Source organism: Agrilus planipennis, unplaced genomic scaffold (genome assembly GCF_000699045.2).
Source record: "Agrilus planipennis isolate EAB-ADULT unplaced genomic scaffold, Apla_2.0 scaffold112, whole genome shotgun sequence".
NCBI classification, from domain to species: domain Eukaryota; kingdom Metazoa; phylum Arthropoda; class Insecta; order Coleoptera; family Buprestidae; genus Agrilus; species Agrilus planipennis.
Genome location: NW_020438886.1, coordinates 371,626 through 396,773, shown reverse-complemented (window position 1 = coordinate 396,773; position 25,148 = coordinate 371,626). Strand labels below are relative to the sequence as shown.

The 25,148-nt window shown below is 34.3% G+C and overlaps 2 protein-coding genes across 7 annotated transcripts in view; one reads left to right on the top strand and one right to left on the bottom strand.

Moving 5' to 3' along the window:
• Positions 1-25,148, top strand: part of LOC108737044 (myb-like protein O) — a 148,581-nt gene that overhangs the window by 84,926 nt on the left and 38,507 nt on the right. The window lies entirely within an intron of this gene.
• LOC108737052 overlaps positions 1-25,148 on the bottom strand; it is a 245,140-nt gene that overhangs the window by 185,864 nt on the left and 34,128 nt on the right. For all 4 annotated transcript variants that reach the window (XR_001937813.2, XR_001937810.2, XR_003232579.1 and 1 more), the window contains exon 3: positions 23,672-23,710. The gene's annotated coding sequence lies outside the window, so the exon portion shown is untranslated. The remainder of the gene's footprint in view (positions 1-23,671; positions 23,711-25,148) is intronic.

Sequence of the window (25,148 nt, the reverse complement as noted above, 5' to 3'; positions counted from 1 at the left end):
CTTAATAAACATTTATGATCCTTGCTTTCTACCGCGCCGCCTCGCCACGTGCCGGCTCTATGATAAGGATGCCGCCGCAAATCAAACAATAATATAAAGCGTGTAAAAAAATTCGAAATTATTTTGCATGAGTATACCTACACCCTATGGCGGCAATCAAATAGTGTCAAATGTTAAGATTTCGGCGTGGCGGCAACGATTGTTTTAGATTTCAAAAGAAGCCGCCGGCGCGTGTATCATAACCATGTACTTCCGAAAAGCGGCAAATTTCTTTGAGAAGTAAGTACAAAACCTTTGATGCCGCATTATCAAAGTGCCGATGGTTAAAACATAACTATGCATGCACTCAGTTTGATTTTAATAATTTTTTTATTCGCTATGTTTATGGTATTAGTCGTAATGCGCATAGGTCCAGTTTTTCATATTCTTTGATACAGTTTTTTGCGTCTCATAGAATTCCTAAGCGTACCTACCTATACACCGAACTGTTACACCTAACTACTCAGTGAAATAGCGCTAAGTCCTAGCTGCAAGACGCAAGAGTCTTGCAGGCTATGTCTTGTTCTTGCTCAAGTCTTGCACGGTCAGTCTTGGTCTTGGTCTTGCTAAAAATACGCGGTCTTGTTCTTGGTCTTGGTCTTGCAAAAACGCAAGAACAAGACCAAGACTGCAAGACCAAGACTGAATTTGGGCAACACTAGTTTATACTGCTATATCGTCGGTAAATCTAAGCATACTACTCTTTTGTCCTTGTATATCTATCCCTACATTGCTTTTTATACAAACTAAGTATCACTCTTCTATCTTTGTAATTCATTCCTACATTTTTAAGTATATTTAACTCTTGTCCCATTTAGCATTGTCAAAAGCTTTTTCTAAATCTACAAATCCTATGTACGCGCTCTTTCCTTTTTCAATCGTTTCCTCTATTGTTACCCGTAAAGCTAGAATGGCCTCCCGCGTTCCTCTATTTCTTCTAAACCCAAATTGATCTTCCCCTGATAGTTGTTTCGCCCTTTTTTCCATCCTCCTTTGTACAATTCTAGTTAAGATTTTTGACGCATGGGAAGTTAAGCTAATTGTTCTAAATGTCTCGCACCTAGCCGCGCCTCTCATAATTCATAATGTGTAAGTATTCTTTTCAAGGGTTTAACGGATTAGGAAACGGTACTATGTAGCCGTTTCCAATAGATAATCCCTAACAGTAAAAACTTGTAATAAGAAAACACACTCGTGTGTAGTAGTTGTGTCTATCATTGCGGTAATTAAATTACAAACCATGGGAATTTCAACGGTTCTGAAGATTCATTTCATGATTTTATAATTAGCAGAAAACTTTACTTCTTCGTAGAACTGTGAAAATTCATTTTCCGTTTCATGGGTTAATTTACGTTTGATCGTTTTAAGTGCATTATCACGCTTATATGCCTTTAATAATTAATTTCATTTAATTCGGTCAATCACAATATATATGTATATATATGTATATGTTCCTCCAACAAATCGTTTCTGACCACCACATTTTACAATGGTGAGTAATTAAATCAAAAGAAACAAATGTAGGCTGCTAGAGAATTAGAAATATAAATTTAATTTATGACAAGGTGGGCAGGTGTTAATGAGCAAAGTATGATCATTTGTAACAACAAGGGATTACACACGTAAAATAAGTTGAAAAAATTATTTATTTAATTGAAAATAGAATATGACTTTAATGAACGTTTAAAATATGCAAATTTATTTAAAAAAAAATAGAATAAAAGTAGAAAAAACATTATGATACCTATACATGTTAAGTAAAACCTCAGAAGGAAGTTTTTATGGCATGTATTTTGCCTATAAAGTGGGTTTAATATATATGTATTATCTGGTCTTATGAATAATTAAATTAATAACAATATTGCAGGTATTAGATGGCGAACAATAAATTAAATATGTAAAAGAAATATCCTTTTGTTAATCAAATTCAGTTTATTTTTAAAGGAGTTTCAGGGGCTAAAATTTATTACTTTCTAATATTTCTAAAACAAAAATACGGACATTATTTGAGTTTAACAACGAATTACATATTTTTTTCTGTTTCTAATCGCAATGTTGCAATTTCGGTTAGACAGGAAAACACAGGTAACATTAAATTTCACCATTATTTCAACGATAAATTTTACTGCGTAGAACGCAATTTTATAGTCAATCGAAGAAATACTTACTGAATTTTCGCATTACAGAATTTAAAGGTAGAAACAATTTAATTTCTACCCACAGCTACTGTATCAGATGATTTTACACCAATAAATAAGAAATCAACTAAAGTCATTTTTATACGGCCAATTGTAAAATGAGCACAATTAATAACAATATGATATTATCGTAATAATATATAGGAGCTTTACGTTATTGTATTAAATGAACTTTTATTAATCATAAACGTCACCTGCATTCTTATGTAATTAATCTTAATATAAATTTTATTCATTACATGAATATGGATATTACATGAATAAAATTTAAAGAACAAAATCTCATTTCTTATTCATACTTAGATATAACAAACGACCGGCTTTAGCGAACGATTCTGAACGGAAAATGAGCAGTTCCAATAGATTATAAAGTATATTTTTTTGTAAGATCGATCCGATCAACTATGAATGTAGTTTCAAAATTCTTGGATACCTATGTTGTGCTAATGTCGAACCTTCTGTAGTTTAAGCCTTCAAAAAATTGTGTGAGAACCAAACCTTTATAAAAATTAGGTTCTAAACAAACTGACTGACCATTTTACAGTATAACTTTTATTTTTATACCCTGTTTGTGTACTTCTGATATAAATCTTACCTGTACTATAGAATTTGGCGATCTTTGCATAACTACCTAAGAAATAAATTGATATCGCTAATAACGAACACCCGGATATAATGAACGAAATTCTTAGTCCCTTCAAGCTCGACTGAGTCTATTTTCCGAATAATTCCGTTGTACATATTTACTGAATGAAAAGACTTTCACTACTTTCATTTCCATTTACTATTAATGTTGTTAAACAGATTTAACGGAATTTCTTCAGTCCCTTTTTTTAGGAATCGTTAAAGATAGACAGTAGAGATAGATGAAACAAGGACAATAGAGAAGAAACTGCTCCAACATTTGCTTAAATCGTGGTTTTCCAGAATCATCACATCATCATAATGTCGTCAGTCCTAAGACTCGTTGGACTCGCACCTTCACTCTTTCCTGTCCTGCGCCAATCTCCGCATTTCCCAAAAGCTGGAACAACCCATATCCTTAACTATTTGCGAACAGTAATCTAATCTAGGTCTACCTGTATCCCTCCTAATTTCCGTTTCTGCCTCTAATATGTCTCTGACTAGACCTTCATGCCTGAGAAGGTGTCGTTCTAACCTAACTCGCCTATTTCTTATTGACTTCCATAGAGTCCTCTGTTCTCTTACTCTTTCTAATACTTCTCCTCATCATTTTCTCCACATTTTGAACGCTTCTAATCTTTTCTTTTCCGCCGCGCCCATTATCCCTGTTTCGCACCCGTACAGCGCCGTGCTCCAAACATACACTTTTAACAACCTTTTCCAAATTTCTAAATTAACCGTTCGCGAGCATAGAAGTGCTAATATGCTAAGAAAAAGCTAAACCTTTAACTAATCCCTAGATTCAGTTCACTCACAGTTCACCAATATTTCGAGTATACAATACTCTTGTATTGAAATAAAGCTGTCCTCATTTTATGCTAGAGGAAGTAATGGCGAAATGGTACGTAGGATTAGAATTAGAACGGTCGAGTGTCCAAATTACCTCTGTATCGGATATTAATGAGTCATAAATCGATCCGGTAGTTAATAGTGTATAAGTAAATGGTTGTTGCCGTACCGGTGTGCGTTGTAATAAATAGAATAAAAAGCTCAGGTCTGGAACATGCTTATACCGACCTAATCTTATCAAATACATTTATTGTTGTTGTTGTTAGATTCGAAGTGAATTTATTATGCGTACCGATAAGCCTTATCGGCTTAGACGTTTATGATTGCCGAGCAAACGACTTAATTACGCGAGTTTAATAGGAATTCGTATGCAGGGCTATTTTACTATTTAAACGAATATTGATTGAAAATACTGATAAGACACACACCTAGCTACGGATTTATGTATATTTGCAATTTAAATTAAAATATTATCACCTTAAACAAAACAGCCATTTATTATTTTAAATAAGACGATAACCATTGTACCATTTACTACTTTCCTAGTTTAGTTTATGGCAATTTTCAACACAGTGTGGTCGTACAAATCCACTTAATCAAAAAGGCGCAAGCAAAGTAAAAAATATCCCGTTACACATCGAAAGCGTTGTTTCAAGGAGCACGATAAAGAGATTCCAATGAAACTGTTAATTTTGTGAATATTATTTCTTAAAATAAAAAAAAAAAACAACACCACGACGCCAAATCGTATTGGCTTACATTTTATCTACCCACTTTTCACCACAATGAATCGCGAAATCATATGTCAGGCGAACGATTTAGAAATTTAAGGGCTGACGCTGGAGGAGTTGTTTTGACCGCTTCGAAGGAATGTGTTGTTTAAAATACACCTGGTGAGGTTGTCGCCCCGCCATATTGAACGGAATGACGCACATGAACATGCAAAACATCGCTTAATCGCCCAATGTCTAATAGTTTAGATAGCGCGAAATGCATGTGGATATGTATCGTATAAAATAATTCGAAGTGGTCTGTATTCTGTCGAATCTGGCAGACGCGGATCGCGATTTCGATCGTTTTGGATCTCATCAGTGCGTCGCAGACAGCTCCGACAGAACACAGACCAACTTTTAATTTAATTTGTAGTATTTTCTAAAACGCACTGTTAATACAGCAGGTAAAAGTTGGTCTGTGTTCTGTCGGAGCTGTCTGCGACGCGCAGATGAGATCCAAAAAGATTGAAATCGCGATCCGCGTCTGCCAGATTCGACAGAATACAGACCACTTCGAATTATTTTATTCGATTATGGTAACGTGCCTATCACGTTGAGGTTGGCTACGCCGGGATTCGTTTTCAGCAAGTAGATATCCACACAAGTAGACCTTGTTGGAGCATACGTAATCCTAAAATGTAGCATCGTGCTACAGATGGCGTTCACTATGCCATTTGTAGTATTTTCTAATTCTATATGGATCGTGATTATTATTTTGACAGTGAAAGATAAATAATGGACGCGGAATTCTAAAATACCCAAAAGATTTATTGGAACATTTACCTATAGGTCACCAAACATTTTGTGCAATTGACCCTTTCATAATATTTGACTAAGTACACTTTCTTCATGATATTTTCGAAAATGGACCAATAAGGCAGTAACCGCGGCGGTTTATACAGCAGCTAAACAATCGCGCGATAAAATACCTCTGCGCCCCAGTTCTAAAACATTGGCATTTGGTCGCAAAAGGATATTTCGACTAAATTCCTGTAAAAATGCGAAATTTACGCAAAAACAGATTTACCATGAATAATTATAGTCCTGGTCATTATTCTGCTTATAAACTTCCTATGAAAATTTTGGACTGAAACTTTTTTTTTAGTAAAGTACCGTAGTTCTGTTGGACGCCCAGACGTCTTTTACCCAAAACGATTGTTCTTTTTTTTTCGGAGGTTGATATCTCTGAAGATTCCTATTGGATGTTCCCTTTAGCACTAGGTTATTTTCAAGTAAAACACCACAAACAGCGATACAAACCATAATGCCAGTTATTAATTAATTATTTATTATAAATCCTAGGTAGGTATTCCTAGGATCAAATTGAAAGAACAAAGATTACTTTTCTGGAAAACTTAGAAGTCCAACAATTACGTCTGGTTTTTTCAATGTGTTTAAGATACTTGCACAAGATGCGAGGTATGCGATTTTTTCAAAGATATTTAAGCGCAAATAAAATATAGTTTCCTTGAAATCCCTCTATTGTGCTTCTTGGGACAACTCCTTTAAACCCTGAAAGGTCAAAACGATAGTAGTCCCCTAGACATAAATACTTGGATAAAAATTTAGTGAAATATATCACTTTTCTTTAAATAAGTCTGATACTTGATCTGACACAAAAAAGTATAAAGCTAGGTTTACCTTAAATCTTTAAACTGGTTCATAAAGCAAATTTCTTCTCCATTCTTTTCTTTGAAATATGATCAAAGCCCATAAGGGTCTTTACTGTTTTACGTTCAGCTTATTTGCAATTTCGCCATGATGATTAACTTCTAGCACAGTTACGTTCTGCTAAATGAAAGTAGAAATGAACTGTTTCCTGTATCTCGCTGTTATCACATTTACTTCGTGCAAATCGCTTAAGAAATAATATCGACAACGAATCAGTTTCCTCCGATCATAATATATAAAATTAATTGAATGAATTTATAACTGATTATTGATTAGAATAGAAACAGGAAAGTAAATTAAACGGATTGATTAAATTATACGGAATAAAATTATAAATATTATGTAGGAGGTACCTTGTAAACTCTATTGTAAATACAAATATAACGTATGCGAAAGTACAGATCTTGGTATTGAGTTATAATATGCCGCCCTCAACAATAGCAGTAAAGACGGTACCCGCACATCCACCTGGTTGTTGGAAGTTGTGTGAACACTTATTTCTACGAAGCGGCAATTCGAATTATGTAGGCAAACTTTGAGATTCCGTTCGCCAAAGTCTACTTTAGAATGCGATATACGTTACAATAAGACTACTGAAGTTATCATCAATACTATTTTTCTTTAAGGTTTCTTGATGATATTCTTCAGAAATTGTCGGTTTTGTTAGGTGCCAAAACGCAAAACGTAAACAAAATCTTCTTACCACTGTTTATAACTAAGTAAGTATCAGATTAAATGAGTAAGACCAAGACTTAACATGAAAGGCCAAGATCAAGACCGACACTATGTGAGCAAGACTAAAATTAAGACTAGGACCAAATAACCAAAGTTAAGATCAATACCAAGACTGGGACAGTCTCGACCTTGATCTTGCATTGCCCATCACTAATTATGGGATGCACACTTCCTTACTGCGAAGCGACTTCCTAAGAGTAACTTGAAGCACTTTCAAAGTTGTTACGGATTCGACGTCTTTGCATTTTGAAATGTAATAGCGGCATTCAAGGGTTAGAGTACTTTCGATGAGGACTTTCAGCTTAATGTTTGAAGCTCTTTTGGTGAGAACTTTGCCCATTGCTGAGAAGGCAAATACATGTATGAAACCTTTTTGAATGTTTTGTTTTCAATGAAAATACTGGGACGCCAAGATATCGAAGTTGTGGCATGGGGAATCTGAAATCGCACCTCGTTGATGCAAATTTCTTTTTTTGATTTCTGTTATATTAGCATCTTTCACAAAATAAAAATCATTTACGAATGGGCTGTGAATCGAGTCCAGGCCGATCCTAGCACACCTGACATTCACGAATCGCTCCAATTGTGATAATTTTATGATTCAAAGTGTTAAAAGTTGAAGTTAATTTAGTCTTATAAGCTTGAAAGGTACATATATTTTTTTAATTTGAAAGTAAACTGATCGAATTTTGAACACCCACGAAACTAGTATAACTGTTAACACAAATTCAAGCTCTAGTGCGTCAGGCTGCGCTGGTTGCAATTGACCGCTTTTTTCTCTTTCTAATGTCAGGCTCTTAGTTTTATTAATTCGCAATCAACATTAACATGGAATAGATTTGCGTTTGCTTTGAATACAGGCACGTTTCCCGGAATCGAAAGATGTTAATAATGACGGAAGTGAAAATATTTACCGCATACAGCGCAAGAAACTGCGACATAAAGTGCAACGACGACAAGGACGGACGCGCGGGACGTCTTATCGCTTTTTGCTTAATGGACTTTCGGAGTTGTGAAACACATAAAGTTCAAAGCTTTTTATTGTTGACGAGGCTCAATTAGCTTTACTGCGCGCTACTGGAAACGGATCGAGGTAACCTGTTGTTGCGTATAACTATTCAGCGTTAAATTAATTAATGCAATTTAAAACTGGCAAACCGTGTTATGTCTAGATAACGAAAAGGTGCAAGAATCTATAAAAGGCAATGAATGATAAAATTTACACAAGTGAAAACAGCTTTTTTTGTTTTTATTAAGTCTACGTAGCTACCTATCGTATTTGCCACCTACCTTACCAGTAATCTTCCTGATTTTATTATGTATTAATGAGGTTTTTTCAAGATTACAAAAATCACATAAAATATAAAAAACATTGTTCAGGTTTAGTAACATATTTAACAAAAAAACAACCGTCAGGTAGAAGGTGAAAACATAAAAGTATTACACAATTTTAAAGGTGGATTAATTCTTGACAGATACGAAATAATAAAAATAAGAAAAGCAATAAAAGGAAAAAATGATCAAGTTGAATTTGGAAATAACCCCCTATTGTAGTGCAAATACCTCCTCTAAAATAAGATTCTGAAGGAATTATATTATAAACAAAAACATAGTTTAGGAACTATCTACCTATCTACCTACCTATCTAACCTAATGTAACATAAACTAACATAACCTAAGCCAGATGGGGGTAGGTTAAGTTATAGTACGTAAATGTTTCACCTCTCCCCTTGATAAACCACTTTCTACCCGATTTTTTTATGTAAGTTTTTCTTATTGGACATAGTAAACCATTTCCAAAATTGAAGATTAATGTTTTCGACAGTTGAGACTTCTAAATTTTAAATTATTATTACACGTTCTGTTTATTACACATGCGATGTCTTATTAGCCTATAGGTTTCTATATCAAAAAGAAGTTTAACAAAGAACTTGATACTAACGTGTTTATACAAGTTTGGTTAATATTTCGGAATTTTTTGGCATAGATTTTGTTAGGTATTCTTAAATATCCCATATTCCTGTAAGAAAACTCTCGAATCTCCTCAAAAACATCGCTTTGCTAATATCAAATGATTCAATGGCTTCACTGAGGCGCACCCTCTACAAATCTCGGTCAGTGAATGACTGACTATACCTATGCCGTATAAAGCGGTTAATAGACAGACGGAAGGGAGTTCCTTTTATTGTGACCCCACGGGCTCAACACCGACAAAAAGGAGTGGTCCGAAATTTCTCCTCGAAAATTTTACCTCGTCCACGTACGTACTCCACCTCCATGTGGAACGACAACAAATTTCCCGCTGAGTCATTCAATACACCGAAAATTCATTAGTGATGCCCCGGTCCCGGTAAAAAGAGGCACCGCGCCGCGGCACGACGACGTTTACCGGCACCGTGACGCTGCAAATCACCTGAAGCCAACGGTTGTTCAAAGATTGACGCAAAGAGGATTAAACCCTGCGCGCCTCAATGGGAGTGACAAATTAAGCAAATTCGTACAGAATTATTACGTAACACAAGATCTCGGAGCGGCCGCTCGATCCGACTAATAACAGGAACTGACTTTTACAATTATCGATCTCGTTCATGACAATCAATAAATAATCATTATTGTGTTTCCTCCGCACAGTTACACTCGCACGTGAATTATAGAATATTATCATTAATCATCAACAAATATTTAAACTAACAAAGAATTGGCAATTTCAATTGATGTTTTTACAGATCCACTGTCTAAAAATATTGGGAAACTTTGCTAGCCTTGACAATACCTAGTAAACTATTATTTTTCAGGATTGAATTATACCTTTTCAGTTTCTCATTAAGTACTACTTCCTTTGCTTTTTTTTCTTTTTAAATTTCCCAATAATTTGTTTCTGATACTTAGTTTTATTCAATCAAGGCTCAAATCAAATGAGTTTCCGGAATCGCAACTTTCTGGGTGGTAGAGGCTGTGAGATTTTATGTATCGGGAGATATCGTATGAAGGTTAAATTTATGGTGCTATTTTACATTATTTACTATAATGTGAATTTACGTTGGTGCAGAATTTGCCAAAACGGAAAACAGCAGTATTGGTGAGGATTTTAAAGTATCTGTATTAATTCTCATAAGCAATTCATCGATAAAATCATTATAATACTTGTAAGCTTTTTCGGGAGATAAATGCCCAAACAAACGATGCCGGCAAGTACCGATTCCATGGGCAATGGAGCTAACAAAAGGCCAACGGGAAGAAAGCAATTTTTTTATTGTTTCGTTCAAACTGCATCAGCGCTTTTTGGATGCATGATAATGCAACACCACAATATCCCATAGTTTTCAGTTTTATACAACTGGCGTATATCAATTCGATATTGTTTTGCGATCTGTTTTGTCGTGATTCATAGAATTTCGTAGTTCTTTGCTAAAGGTACGATAACTGGTGCTGATATCAATTAGGAAATTCTAATTTCCATGGACCGTGACGCTGAACCCGGAAAACAATATCGATCCAATATTTTAGTTTATCCATTTCCAAGGAGTTTAGAATTTTTTGGGTTCTCTTCAGTTAAAGAATTAGAAGGCATTCATGGAATGTTTCTTTGTCCCCTTTTTAAGCTTCTCATACCTTCAATGGCCAATGCAAGCAACTTTCATTCATTATTTTATATAATTTGATCAATGATACCAGAAAAACTATTAACAGCATTAAGTGCATTTTGCATTTTACAAATATAAAATACGTTTGGAAAAATACTTTAAATACAAAATGTTTTTCTCAAAAAAGTATTTAAATGCAAGATAGGTGTTTTTATTTCTTTATTTCGAATTTGCATTTTTAGTACAAGTATTACAAATAAATCACACCTATGACAATAGCTTTGGAACTTTCTTATTAGAATGTAATCATTTTCTTTTATCCAGCTACAAGTTCCAAATTTACCATTTCTCCTCTATCCATATAGGTTAAGTTGGTAAATATTGTATAAATCAGGACCAGACGTAGTAAGCAGGCTATGATTTCCTAACTTCCTGCCTCAATTACGTGGTAATTAACGGACCGACTGACGACGATAGTACAATGGATGGGAACGCCCGGTAAGAGGTCGCAGGTCGGATTCCCATCAGAATAATCCCACACTGAGCATGTGTGTGTCCCTAATATACCCGTACACATATGCAGGTGTACACTTTCTGCAGTCATGAATCGAGAAGTTTGTTTGTTTATTTGTTTGGGTGTACATATATCATAGGTACAGTAAGTGGAGCAATCTGATTTAGTGCAAAATAGTTTTGGTCAAGTTGCCTCACGTTAATACGTATATGTATTTTTATTTTCGAATAAATCGAATAAAAAGCGGCTAACTAATAACGTTTAGGTGGATTGTATTGCTTTGTACATTGTGAATTGTGATAATAAACCTCAAAGGAATATATAGGTTAATGGTGTTTTAACAATTTGTATGAATAAGTAAACTTTTCCCACGACTTCGTCTCCGTGGATTTTAAACAGAGAGAGCGAAATTGATTTATCTATGATTTTACTTTTTTCTGAAACGTCAATGCGGATTCTAATGTAGTTCTTACGGAATTCCCTTTGCATTGACATTTTACTGTGTGCAAATTATGCATATTGTAGCGAGCACGAGCCTGTTTGTGTGCGATCGGGCACACGTGTGCGTGAACAGCTTATCGATTCCCTAACTAGTCGCGGTCGCCTTTCTTCATGTGCGACGTATTTGTAAATGTGTGCGTTCTGGGAAAGCAGTCCAAATAGTTCAAAGAAAAAATAAACGATCCGGATGTTTCTAGAGGGTTTCAGAAAGTAAACAAAAGAGAATTTAAAGGAAGAGACGATCGCCGAGAGGAGAAGAAATAAATTGACCGTTGCAAAAGTGAATCCAGAAATAAATTGACAGTGATAGAAGTGAAATAAATACCGCAGTGAATAATGATATATCAACATTAGTGTAAATAAATAGTTTTTGTCGTTATCAGTTATAAGTTAATTTTTGTTAAACCCACCCATTATAATATTACAAATGTCTTTTCGTCTTTTTTTATTTTATTTTAATTTAGTTTAGATTAATAATAGTTTCAGAAATATAGGGGGGACGTTTCTTGAGTATATGTTCAGTAATATTTCCGTTTTGGCATCAAATATTCTTTAATATATTATCCTCTTGGGGATGTCATGTTTCACATTGTATTTCTTCAAGCTAAAAGACCTATATTATGTGCTACGTACTTTAAGATATGTTTCCTCATATATTTAGGTGTAAATAACATATGTTTGATGATCGGATTCACAAAGCCGTTTAGCGAAAGGAGAACCAGCTGTTGTTGTTCATGGATCTGACGATCTTAATACTTTAAACTTTTATCTTATGTACACAGTTGCTTGGCCATTCGAACTATCTGTATGTCGATCTGTATCGATCGAGAAGAAAGACGATACGTCTGACGCGCGAGAAAGGAGAGGTCCTCGCGCGGAGCCTTGGGTGTCCCGTTCCCGTTTATCAGATCGAATCTCCGCAGCATTCGCGCCACTCAATTGACACGTATTAGGCGGACGATTGCTGAGGGGTTTCACCGATCGTTCGACGGGAAGGTGCGCTTGGCCAACCGTGATATACCGGGCTTATATGTTACAATGATCGGTTCTATATGAGATTGTTATACAGGGTCATTTTATTCACTCCCTTGTCAATTATTTACCATTTGTTTATGGAAGGCGTTAAAAATCACAACCCCGATACCCCACCATGAACTTCATTAAACATTAGGCTGCTTTTATCTACTCTACATCAGCCAACCTGATCTTTCAAAAATAATGAAGCCCTTTTGATCACTGTGAATTATAATGCATTGTTAGATAGTTTTTAATTTTTTGTGTAGTTAATCAGTTAGAATAATAATAAGAAACCATTAAAATTTCACGATAATCCTTAATTAGTAAAAATTCCAGTAAGTACGTACCTAATAATTAAATTAATTTTACAAAGTTTGTTAGTCAAATAAAAATTCATTTATCTTTTCTAATAAGTCGACTTGTTATGCAGAAATACTATCCAATGCTCTACTTATACCCTTAGGGGCTTCAAAAATTAAAAAGCACGTTTTTAGGAAGTGAGAAAATTAATTACAGGCAGTGATTTATCTGCTACGCGAATAGGCAGTTTGACTGCGTGAACTACAAAAAGAAAAGGTAAAACGAAGAAAAAATTATCATGCTGAAAAAATAAGAAATATACAACGTAGATTTTAATGTTCAAATCAGATGGTGACCTACGTAACCGTAAATTCTTTGCTTGCAGACATTTTCCTCTAAGGACTTCATGTGTCTATACTAATGTAGAAAAAAATGATACAGTAAACTGCAGAAATCATAATGCATATTAGTTTCAATAATCATCAAAACTTTCTGTTGGTAGCTTCTTATTACATTGGATAATGAGCATATCCGAGGTCCATGGATTAAAGCCGCAATGCATTCGAAATATTTGGATGCCGAAATTATTAATCGCCCTGTATATTCTGTGTATGCCAATATACACCATACCACACCACGGTCTTAGTCGTCGTCGTCCGGGTGAGACGTATTATTACGCCGCTCTGTTATTAGGGCCCGCCGGCCTGCCCATTGCCCATATATCACCGCGCACACTCACTGATTGCAGGGTGTAAACTTTGTCATTCGCGAGCGAGAAATTCGCAACTTTATGTCTGTATGTGGGTACAACTTACGTATGTCTGCATCTAAATTTATTTATATGTATGTATGTATTATATACACGAGACTTTCTTACCTACAACATAGTTGGCGGCCCTTACCGGACGTTTTCGCGCACACCTACCGAAGAGAGCAAAGGTGAAACTGCCGCGCGAAAAATAAGTCCTCTCAAGAACCAAAGATACACCGGCATATCAGTCGTGACCGACAATAGGTTCTCGTAACTCTAAACTAACCAGTACAAACCAAGGAATCTCATCGATTTTAATTAAATTATCATATTAAAATTTTCTGGAATTATCGAGCAATTGAGACCTTAGACTTGCCTACACTTATAAAGCTAAAGTTTGTAAATTACTACAAACAGCGTGGTAAACGCTATCTGCATTTTGTGGAATTCAAAAATGTTCAACAAGGTTCGTAAGAAAATCAACTTGACGAACTGAATCCACGGAGTAGCTACCTTTACGTTATAGGCGCGTAGCCAAACAGAGCAAAAAGTTTACGGCAGGCAGACGCAGATCGCAATTTGGATCTCATTGCTAGAATTGTCTGTATCTACGACGCGCTTATGAGATCCAATGGGATCGAAATCGCGATCCGCGTCTCACGGTTTGAAGAAAATACTGACGACCATGAACTTTTTGTACACTTTGAAAGTCTACACGGATGTTAGGAGGTAATTTCCGAAAATACTCATTCGATTTTAAAAATCATTTTAAGTACCAAAATTTATAATAATTACGATGGACATAGGCTGCTTATTATTCTGTTAAAATAAAAGAGTTTTTCGTGGAGTCCAATTCTGTGTTTCCTAAGAACATTGCCTTAACGGTAAGAGATATATCCGTGCTTTCTAAAGAAAAGTTGTCGAGCTTAAAAACAAAAAAACGTGTAATGCCATATATCTATACGTTAATGTAAATTCACAAATTAATAAAATATGACCTTTTTATAATCACAAACTGAATTTCAAGCGGGCGAAAACAGGCACATAATACAAGATTGTACATGTACATCGCCCTATTTATCGACTTACTGGTGAAAAAATAACTAAAAAATTTTAAGGTATGGTAATCTGGGACTAGATCGTAATGAGTCCTGCATTGTGCTTTGGGCTACCAAAGCTGCAATGACCTCTTGTTTGGTAGCCTTTGAAATCAGTACTGCTTTCAGCAATGCCTAGGGAGAATTAAAAGCAGCGAGTTTTCGAATTTGTTACGACATAGTTACACCTATTCTTCATTATAAATGAAGGATTAAAATATTTACATTCTAAAAATTGATATGTAAAATATGTAGGTAGATATGTTAAAATCTCAGCTTGAATGTTATTATTCTATTAACTTACTGAATAAAAGTTTTATGTGAAAAATCGTTTCCAATTTGTCGGTATTGTCAGAATAATGATACCTATCTTTTGTAGCGTTCTTAGAGCGAGCTGTTTTGTATCACAAGCAACCAGACGAGTGGGAGTCACCAGAGGAAGGACTCTTATATTAAAGTAATTGATGTCATTTTAATTCTAGTAATTTTTTAAGTCGTTATTAAAGAATTCGCGGTAATTTGAGGTCGTGCAAAATTGCGACTCGATGTCCTGTTTCTTCGTCGTACTTTGTTTACTCTATCTTTTTCTGTCAGCAAGCATGACTCATTGGTAATACATATATGACAATTATGAGACCACATCAGACACAAATTTTGGGATAATGTGCGATTACTTCGTAGCTAATTAGACACACATAACTTGTACCTACATATGTCATGTAGAACAATAAGCAATTTAAGAATTCCCATTGCTAAACTTTAATTTTTTGACATTAATCATATACGTATAAACATGAATAACCATTTAATACAAAAAAATATATTTTTACCAGTAAAACGATATATAGATTCTGTCTACCTAGATAGAATTTGAGTAACACTGTGAAAACGTAAATAGACAAATTTGTATGTATTCTTTTTGTCACTGTTACTTTTTAATTTGTATTTCAAAGGTGCAATTAATGCTATTAAAGAGAGGTCAACTTTAGGGATAGATATACACGGACAAATATTAGCATAATTAATGTTGCAGATGACATAGCAATATTAGCATTTAGCAAGGAGGAGTTAAAGTCGACACAAGAGTATGGTATGAAAATGAAGAAAGATAAAACAAAAATATTGGTATGTAAGGGATGGAAAAATAAGATTAGAAATAATATAAAAATAGCAGATAAAAAATAGAAGAAAAGAATGTCGGTATCTAATACAGTTTCTTTTAAATGACTTCCTATAAACGTTCCAGAAATTCCTACAAATTGTATTGCTATAACTATAAAGCCTGTAACTCTAAAATATTTTGAATACTTATATATCCTTGTGGTTCTATGCGAATATTAATCAAAAAGTTGAAAAACCCACCTAATATACTTTTGATATTGCTTACACTCCTATCCCTTTATTTTATTTAATATCAACGTCACTTAAGTCTTTTCTATATTGTATAAAGTTCAAATCGTACCAACCTACTTAAGTGGAGAGGCGCCCTAATACTTGCATTACCTATGGGCATAATAATGGCTTAATCCGGTCCTGCGTAAGTATCCAACCAGTCTTCGGGCTGAAGGCCTTACGATGATGATATTGAATGCAATAAAAAATTCTTTTTTCCAACACTTTCGGTTTTTAGGTTAACTTAAATTGTAAACAGCTTTTCTTGAAAAATATACGGAGATAACCAAAGAAAAAAATGATAGTACCATTTACCTTTACAGTTGTTATTACGCGTACTTGTAGCTTCTATTGTATTATAGAAATTGTTTAACAAACTAACCATAAGATACATTCTAAATCTTCAATTAGTTGCAGAGATTCGTCACACGTTATTATCTTATCGTTAGCATTGGTTGGATTTCTCGATATAAACATATGGTAACTGCAAATTCAAACACCTTGCTATAAATATACACGTCTAGCAGGTAGTTAAAAGCATATGATTTATATTTTACAATAATTAGACAATTCGAAAAATGCAATGCGAGATTTTCTTACACACGTTTCCTACAGATAAACTTTGCAATTATCAATAATTAACCACAGTTGATCGTTTGATTTACTGCTTTTCTATCTGCAGATGGATTAGAAATAGACAAGGCAGATAGAATAAGAAAGGATAGAAAATAATGTTGAAAGCTATAATTATTGCCAATGGTATTCTTGGATATAAGCGATACTTTCGTAATTCTTGTTTGGTTATATAAAATTTCAATTAAGTAAAGTCCACTTGTCATGGTTTATTACAATATGTTATTAAACAATTAAAATTGTGAATAGTTGAGAAATCAAATCAAGTCAATTTAAGAAGACGAAACCTGCAATAAATTTTTACATTGAAAGCCAGTATTTTTTTAAATTAATTATTCAACATTTTTAGTTTTGAAAAGAATAAACCTATATTACGGACTAGCCGTAAGCACCCCCCCCCCTTCGCTGAGCATAATCCTATTTACCCCTTCAGAGTTAAGACCAAGTTTCAAATAAACCTGACCACAAACATGCAAATAGTCACCTCTTGGGGATTGAATTTCAAATATCCTTCTTTATTCCTGGTATTTCTCTGTGTCAAATTTCGGTTAGTCGTAAGTATCTAAGTCCAAGGATTTAGCTTACGCATTAATGAGTCAGTAAGTGAGAAAAACGAGAGTAAGCCAGTTCACTTTCAGTGAAAGAATTTATGACGGGCTTCGCCTTCCGAAACTGACCCGACTGCAGTTTTTCAACAATTGTGGATATCCTTTTTTGCGGTAACGACATGCAAAATGGAATACTAAATGATTTAGTTTTAAAAGTCAAATAAGTTCCTAAAAACCACTACAGAAGTTTGTTAAACAGTTGATGTGTCCTTGCGCGCGTATTTAAGCTTCCGTACGTCCGAATGAAAACGACACCTTATAGGATCATTCGTGTGTTTATCTGTCCGTCTGTCAGACTCCATTCGTTCCGAATTTAGTTGAAATTTGGCACACATATTAATTTATGTGACCTAAACACGGACGCATAACGTAAATAAATTAATCTTGAACATGTGGGTCATTTTTCCTTGGGTCAATAGGAAATTAAAAAAAAAGTTTAACATCAAGTGACACATCAAATGAAAGGGCTTGTTGTGAAGGTTTCAAATAATTTTTTTATAATTTTAAAATAAATAGTTTTAAAGTATTTAATTGACAACCCCTCCTTATAACCGAAACTACTGAACCTAAAATTAAAAAAAAATACATAAAATGGTTCTTTACTTATAGATTATAGGAAAATTAATAAGAAGTCTATAATGGATTGAACATAACGTGGTAAATCTTTCAGGAAAACAACACGCGTGCGTACAAATTTACATTTGCAGTTTGAATGTATGGGAGAACAATGTTAAGTTGGATCTTGGGCCAGGGTTCTGTACGTCCGAATGAAAAACGGAACCCTTATAGAGTCACTCGTGTGTCAGTCTGTCCGTTTTTTTTTTTTTTTAATACAGGCCAGAACGGAGTTTGTAAAGGAGCGTTTCGCGAGCCGAGTGTGACTCTCTTGTTGGCAATCAGGCAAGACCAATCAGAGTAATTTATTGCTAGGATTTATGGCGTGACGTCATTTTACTTTTCGTCCTGCGTGCCTGTAGTGCAAACTTTGCGACGCCGCCAACTGCAACTCCGGGTACGGTTGCCGCTACGCAAACGCAAAACAATGCGAACAAACGACTGCCGCAACGACATGTTGCAAGGAAGTTGTTAAAAGTGGTTGTTGATGTTGTTGTTGCTTCCATACACACACAAAAACACATAAACGCACGCACAGTAATTTTTTGTTGGGATGTTGACGTCAACTTTACATATGCCTACCTACTGTATGTGAAAGCATGCAGTTGCATACAGGGTGAGATTTATTAAAAACTGAGTGTAGTCCGACAACTTCAAAATGTTTGATTTGCTAATAGTTATCCTACCCTGTCCTTGCAACTATAATGTAAAGGCTTCTTAACAGAATCCTATTGTACACGCTGTAGACAGTTTCGACAGAACACAGACCTGCTACAGACGCTTGTAGAAAATTGTTACTTATTGTGGGATCCAATAAGGCAATAGGTACAATTCCATAAGTCAACATCCTTACTAGAAAAGGTTCTTGTTGAATATTATTGAATCCTCCTACAGATGATGTTCATATATCGCTGGTTGTAGTATGTTTTTGAAGGACCACCAGGCATTAAAAGTGCGACAGCAATTGTTTTTAGTGAATACATGCATATTCAGTTAAAATGTCACGTTTAAAATATTTACAGCAAGACGACAATGACAGATGAATAGTGAAGATAACGCCAATCTAATTAATGTGGTAACAGCAATATATCTTCGAAAATCCATTAAACCGCGACTAAAATAAAAATGGCTGCAAAGGTAGCAGATTTTAATCAAATCAAATTGGAAGACAATCGACACATTATTTTATGTTAACGAAAACAAAACGCACATCAATTTAAAAAATTAGTAACGTTTGTAATATCGACGGTGTAACAAATGCCGTAGGTACTGACTGCCGTGGGTGTTAACTTATCCAATTCCTTGAAGACAATCGTATTGACAATGTGACCAATCGCTCCACAAATCCCTGCGTATGAAATAAGTAATATTTAATTGAAATGTAATTTATTGATTTCGTAGGCTCAAAAGATAATTAATTTTTTTTTCATTTTACGCCTTCGTTCGATCCTCTGCAATTTTATCGCTTTTACTGCCTGCTGCGACCATGAAGGACATTTTATTTCAGATAAAAGAATATCGGGAGGAAACAATTTATCAAAATTGGAATTTAGCCAAAATCAATTTTAAATAATTGTATATTGTTTAAAGGATATCTAAATGACTGTCATTACTTTTTGATTTTATTTTCATCCAATTGCAGTTAATGTATTGAAGTAATAAAACCTCGTCCAGCGTTGATGCAAAGAAACATGAAACAACTTGATTGGTTATCATTATTTCGGAGAAAGCAATAAAGTATAAGCCTCGTTTTTGCGGTGATAGTTGCTATCACGACAGAAACCTTCACAAAACCTGTTATAAACAATCTCTGATAGTCATACTCCTGCGACAGTATCTTTTACTGTGAAGCAGAATTCGTAGTAATAGCCGGAAAAATTTCGAATTGAAATATATCTACAGTAAAGATGAATTTATCGAAGTACTTAAAAATGAATATCAAGGAATTGAATTGATTAAGTGAGAGATGCATACAAGTATAAGTGAAGATGATTTTTTTTGTAATAGAGGAAACAATAGAATCTATTAGGGTAGAAGAAAATAAGTGTATGTACAAGATTTGAAGTTAAATTTACCTGCACTGAAGTTAGGAAATAAAAATATAAATTCAATTACAGAATAGAAGAACTCACTATCAGCGAAGTTAGCGCGACGATTTCTTTTTTAATCGACTTGTTGATTAAGATAAAATAGGTTAAAAAGTTGACCTTTTATTTTTTATAACAATTTGGCAGAAAACATTATTAAAATAAGAAAAAAGTTTTTTAATCATTAATGGATTTTCTTCTAATGCTCTTTAATTTGCCCGACTTACTACTGCATGTTCTCTGATTAGTCTTTAAGGAGCACCTGGTGTATTCCTTCTACTGATCCCACGATGCCACCCACATTCTCTTAGATTTTTCACTATTTCTACGATTGATTTTAATGATTCGACTATCAATAGTTATCGTGGAGGTAACAACTCACATTCATTGCAGAACTATCAACGTCCTTGTCATGAGAGTACTTTCATGAGAGAACTATCACCGTTAAAACGGGGCTTTGGTCATTTGAAGGTCAAGTAGTTTTTCAATGGAAATACGTATTTTTGACATCGACAATGAAAAGAGCAAACACTTGATAATCGAGCACTTTTTCGGTGACAGATTTCGCACCTTTACCTTTTGTATATTAATTTTTTAAAGGTGTGATTACCTCCTGCCTCTATTATCAGAACATGTTAGCCTAAGGTTTGTCTATATTCCGGAAGAAAGATCAAACCTAAAGCTCCGATTATCAGAAACGTAGGCATTTGATACGCCTGTGGATGCAGAATCAGAGGAGCAAAAATCGTGGGCTGTTTTATAAAGAGGTTTATATGGTTGATGGGAGTGCGTGGTCAGTCACTTTTCGAAAGAATCGTAGCCTAGCTGCCACTAGTATAATAGCAGTGGGTTCATTAAAGAATTATTAACGGTTAGCTACCTCTCTAGCAACATACACACATACGTATACACCAGCAACTATGTCGCACTCTTGGGCATTCGAAATTAGTCTTGTGTCGTTGTGAGGCGAGACCACTAATAACAAATGAGACGATCATTAAATTACTATGTTTTTTATAGACCGAGAAGTTGGCTAAACCATCAATGTTTCTGGACAGTACAGTTTTTATTTTGAAGTGGGAAGCATAAAATAATAAGGGTGCATCCGAATTGAGCACAAGAATGCGCATTTTTTTTCTATATGTTCACTTTTGCCAGTTGGAACAATTTTAAATTGGTGTTCCAAGATAATTTAAAATTTTGACCCTTAAAACGCCACTGAAAATGTATAGAATTGAGACCTACTAATATAATCCATTGTTTTGATATTTGTTTATTTATTTATATAAGTAGGAACATAATATAGGGTGCCAAGGAACCCAAACTAAAGATGCATCGTATAGGGAATTTTGACGGGCATGGGATAACTGTGTACTGAGGTTATTAATGGTTCATGTCTTCGTTCTGGTGGGTTTTCCATTAAATACCACCAACTTCCTACACCACATAAAATCCCGTTCAAAAAGTTGTTTAAACACTCAATCAATGAAATTTTAATTCTTGGTTGCTGAATTTTCAACGAGAGGGTTGAGTTAAAACCGTTGAAACTAGCCTATAATGTTTACAAATACTAAAAGTCTGCAGGGGACAAAATCATACTAATAAGTTATTGTTAATCAAAACCTGGTATATCGATAAGCGACAGAAATTGTGACAGTTGGGTCATACTGATGTATACTTATTTGCGAGAAAAAATAAACCCAAGAACTATGTAGAAAAAAAAAATTTAGTATAGTAATCAATAAATAATACAAGTTAGGGTACACGACCTATTCCAATACAATCTTAATTACCAATTTTTATTCGATAAGATTTTTGTCATACTTATTAAATAATTATTGCTGGTGTTGGTTTTTTCTTTTTTCTCTGGTAGAATTACTAGACACTGCCGAGTGTCATATACCCGGCCGGATACTAAAAAAAAGTGCCGGATCCACCGGGTACGGAATCTAAACCGTATACCCTGCCCATTTTTAAACCCAGCCATCCAAAATTCGCTAAAGATACTTTTTTAGCCAGAATTTATGAGATTTTGTAACAGAATAATGATTTCACTGAATAGAATTTCTCGCACAATTAGATATTTCGATAGTTACAATGAGATAAAAGGTAGTTTTACACAAAAAAAATGGTAGAAGACAAAATTGTATGTGATGAAGCTATTAAACATTAGCAAAGGAAAATTATTATTATTATTAAAAATAAGATGAAAAACGAAAGTTTCATCTACTAGTTGTTACTTTTTAATATTTAGCATCTATTACCAAATCAAACAAATCCAATTTGGCAGATGCAACTAGTTATTTACTATTTTTTGAGGCAAATTAATTTCTTTAACAATGTAGCACCCTAATCTTTTGACGAGTCGTATTCGTTTTATGAATCCTTTATCTCAACATTCATGTTAATATAGGCAAGTAGTTTTTAAATTTTTTTACAGAATTCATTTACCATTATAACTCCCCTTTTGTTTTAGTATGTCCTGCAATTGAAATGGCTTCAATGTGTTTGTAATGTATACAGCACCACTCGTATTGCAACGGAATTAAATGTTTGTATAATTAGTTCTGCAGTAGTGCCTAAGATATTCTGGTAACATAAATTAAATACCTTCCAATTAAACTGTTTACTATAAATTAACATGAATTAACAGCTTCGAGTGGTAATCGTTAATTGGTAATGGATAATTATTATTACATTCAATTTTAATATGTAAGTATATATGTAGTTGTGTCCTTCAAACCATCTGTAATGCTAAATATCTACACTGTGTAGCAAATTATGTTGTTTCAAGAAAGCACTTCCGGTAGACGGTATATGTGCTTACATTGTTAGTTTTCATAATTGCAAGCTTTTATTAATTTAAGTTGACAATTATTTTAAGGCGACTATCAGACACGAAAAGAAGAATGTAAAAAACCTGGGCAGCGATTTGATAATAACAAATCGATTTTATTTCGGCAATGCCATTCGAAATGCATTGTCATTCTGACCAGGTAGGGTCGTCTTAAAAAATGTCACTATGAGCATTCGAATTTATTGAACAGTTACATGGTTAGGTTGGTTGGTACGCGTTCTACTAAGTTACAGCCGATTTACAGACAGAGTCGTAAAAAATGAGCACAAATACGTGTTCTTATGTAAAATAAGAAAAATTAAAAGGGCTTTCAATCACCTACTAAAAATGTGTTTTCTGAAAACACCCATTTCTCTCTATTATTCACCAGATACCTTCCTGTTAATTTAATTTTAATTTTGCAAATTCTGGTAGTTACCTGTCCACGATAGTTAATATATTGGTAATTTGAAATTTTTAAAACCTATTTAATTATCCTTTACCCATTTTATCAAAATCGTATGATTAAATCAACAAAATAAGTTGTATTATTGTTGAGAAAGATTGAAATTATCGAATTCAGCGATTTTATAACTTAAGTTCGTTCGTAGCAATACGATTTATAAAATCATCAAAAGCAATTTTCCTAAAAGATATCACTAGGTATTGAAAAACAAACAGATCAATACATATTTTGATTGATTATTATTCAAAGGAATATTTGATGGCTCGGCACTCAAAAGTGGAAAGATGCGCAAAAAAATTATATTTTATGCAGTGTAAATCTTGCAAAGGAAAGGAAACCTTTTTTCCTTTATTAATAGGTAAAATATGTTGTACTACTCACCAAACGAAAATCCTTTTACTTTCTTCTTGTCGCTGAAGCCTGTAAATAAAATAATGAACAATTATCATCCACTGTCAAGAAACTAAATAGAAATAAAATTATTAATTTTACTTCAAATGGGTACGTAAGCTAGGAAATACATCCAATTGTAGTGAACGTTTTCGTTGTTACAAAATATAAGTAATTTTAATATGAATAGGGACCATTTTGTTGTACAATGTGGACAAATTAAACGATTACAGTTATTTCAACTGCAACTACTGCAGGCACCTACTAGCTACGTACTATTGTCGGAAAATATAGCATTGTCAAACAATCATTTGTGCACGCTACCTGTTGCTCTTTGAAAGCTCGGTCGCAAGCAGCAACATCGGCGGTCCGCAAGTCAGCTAGAGCCGAGGAAGAGTAATTGGAAAACGTGACATAAAAAATGCATAAACCGCACGCATGGTCGTTTAATAACCAACACGGCAACGTTTCCTAGGCGCAATCGGTACCTTAACGGCCGCTAGAGAGCTAAACACAGTTTTATTTATCGACACTTTCATTTGCTCGTGGTGGGTTCGTTTTAGAAGAAACTAAATACGAAGCTTAAAATTGACCGTACTTTCCTTGAAATGAATTTTCATTTGTATAACGTGGTTTTGAAAAGACGTGTAATTGCATATTGCGCGTACTCGGCCAAAATTTGCCTAGTTCAAGAAATATGCAGTAGACTCGCCGATTTCATATACAGTGGAATCCGTTTATTATAACTCCGCCTATATTGACCAACCGCTTAATATGAAGTAATTGCAGTGTTAGGTTTGGTTTTCATATTAAATTCTCTATAGGAAAGTTTGGATATAATGACTTCGTTTAAAGTGACATATCGTTTATTATGACTGATTCTCAAGAAATCATACCCGGTTATAGTGACCCAAATGATTAATAATAACCTTTTCGCTCATTTTTCTGACTTCTTGTGTATATTGGTATTACAATTCATCGTTCTTTTTCTTTTTCTGTTAATAAATATATAGAATTTGTAGATTTTCTCTCTATTAAACTAAATAACTAACCAAAATAGAAAGTTGTTTATTTTCTAAGATTATGCGAAGATTAGCTCAGGATAGGAAAGAGTGGATGTGCGTGTCTAACCAGTCATAGGACTAACGACCTTATGATGATGATGATGATGCATTGTATGACGCCCGCTTGGAATGACGTGTTTTTCATTTCCCTTCGATGTTATTATAAGCGGATTCTACTGTAATATGAAAGAATTTTTCCAATAGACCAAAAAATTCTTGTTTTTTAATCAGTAATATGTAAATTATAGCAACATGATTGTAGTATTCAAATTCAGCATCCTCTAATTAGTCAGAAGCGAGTCTTGTTGAAGGAAAAGGTTTCAATGTTACTGAATTTGGACGTCCCCTGGCGAAAAAACTATCTGTGGAATTCCATGCGCCGGGACTACCCTCTATTCATTTAT